Genomic DNA, 269 nt, shown 5'->3' with positions numbered 1-269 from the left:
ATGTAAATATGAAACCGGAATTTACCAATAGATGGCCATAACTGTCAATCTAGTTGCCGTCAGACCGCGTCATTGACGCCATTTCCTTGTTCTGACATCTGACAAAGATTTTCAATTCACAACAATGCAAGTTACAACAGTATAATTTGTAATAGCATTGAACATGTCGAATTTTGTGCCTGAAAACTACGATTTGCGGACAGCACTGATTTTCTGTTACCATTTGAAGAAAGCTGCTGCAGAATCGCATCGAATGCTTGTCGAAGCTT

Source organism: Trachymyrmex cornetzi, unplaced genomic scaffold (genome assembly GCF_001594075.2).
Source record: "Trachymyrmex cornetzi isolate Tcor2-1 unplaced genomic scaffold, Tcor1.1 scaffold1811, whole genome shotgun sequence".
NCBI classification, from domain to species: Eukaryota; Metazoa; Arthropoda; class Insecta; order Hymenoptera; family Formicidae; genus Trachymyrmex; species Trachymyrmex cornetzi.
This window is presented reverse-complemented; position numbering follows the sequence as displayed.